We start from the raw sequence: 1637 nt of genomic DNA on the forward strand, positions 1-1637 counted from the left end.
GAAAACCTTTATTTCCGGCTAATAACATTTCATTTATACGTTTCTGTTAAGAATGTACTGTTCTTAAGGTAGTTTTGGATGTATTTTTGTGATAAAATACATAAAATGGGTAAATAATTGCTTGAATTTCAAAAAGTTCCACAATTTCTGTCTTCTGCATTCTATTTTAACGCCAGGGCTAGATCAAACACATTAGGTCATCAGTTTTTGTAATGCAAAGATCAGAAACCAAGGAAAAATTTGTAAATTATGAGTAGTTTTAGTAGAAAACCTTTATTTCCGGCTATTAAGATTTCATTTTTATGTTCCTATTAACAATATACTATTCATGAGCTGGTTTTGGACGTATTTTTTTGATAAAATTCATAAAAAAAGGTCAAAAATTGCCTGAATTACAAAAAGTTCCACAATTTCTGTCTTCTGCATTCTATTTTAAGGACAAGGCAAAACCAAACACATTAGGTCGTCTTGTATTGGAATGCAAAGATCAGAAACCAAGGAAAATTTTAAAAATCATGAGTAGTTCCAGTAGAAAACCTTTATTTCCGGCTAATAACATTTCATTTATACGTTTCTGTTAAGAATGTATTGTTCTTAAGCTAGTTTTGGATGTATTTTTGTGATAAAATTCATAAAATGAGTAAATAATTGCTTGAATTTCAAAAAGTTCCACAATTTCTGTCTTCTGCATTCTATTTTAACGCCAGGGCTAGATCAAACACATTAGGTCGTCTGTTTTTGTAATGCAAAGATCAGAAACCAAGGAAAAATTGAAAAATCATTTGTAGTTTCAGTAGAAAACCTTTATATCCGGCTAATAACATTTCATTTATACGTTTCTGTTAAGAATGTACTGTTCTTAAGCTAGTTTTGGATGTATTTTTGTGATAAAACACATAAAAAAGTCAACTATTGCTGGATTTACAAAAAGTTCCACAATTTCTGTCTTCTGCATTCTATTTTAAGGCCAGGGCTAGTTCAAACACATTAGGTCGTCTGCTTTTGTAATGCAACGATCAGAAACCAGGGGAAAATTGAAAAATCATTAGTAGTTCCAGTAGAAAACCTTTATTTCCGGCTAATAACATTTCATTTATACGTTTCTGTTAAGAATGTACTGTTCTTAAGCTAGTTTTGGATGTATTTTTGTGATAAAATACATAAAATGGGTAAATAATTGCTTGAATTTTAAAAAGTTCCACAATTTCTGTCTTATGCATTCTATTTTAAGGACAAGACTAAATCAAACACATTAGGTCGTCTTGTATTGGAATGCAAAGATCAGAAACCAAGGAAATATTTGAAAATTATGAGTAGTTTCCGTAGAAAACCTTTATTTCCGGCTAAAAACATTTCTTTTTGTTAAGAATGTACTACTCTTGAGCTAGTTTTGGATGTATTTTTTTGATAAAATACATAAAAAAGGTCAATAATTGCTGGATTTATTTCTAAGCTGGCAGATCTAAAGTGTTTTATTCATCCTAGGCTTTGAAAAACAATATTTGAAGGAGAAACATAGTAGATTTATTAGCATTTTAAAATTTTCTCAACGGTGTTTTCTATTTGCTTTGACCTTGGAATGATAATTCATATTTCATAAAGGCATATATCTAGAATTTTTGTTTGTATTGTTTTTT

This window comes from Rhodnius prolixus, unplaced genomic scaffold (genome assembly GCF_049639745.1).
Source record: "Rhodnius prolixus isolate KJV_2025 unplaced genomic scaffold, Rpr scaffold_3, whole genome shotgun sequence".
NCBI classification, from domain to species: domain Eukaryota; kingdom Metazoa; phylum Arthropoda; class Insecta; order Hemiptera; family Reduviidae; genus Rhodnius; species Rhodnius prolixus.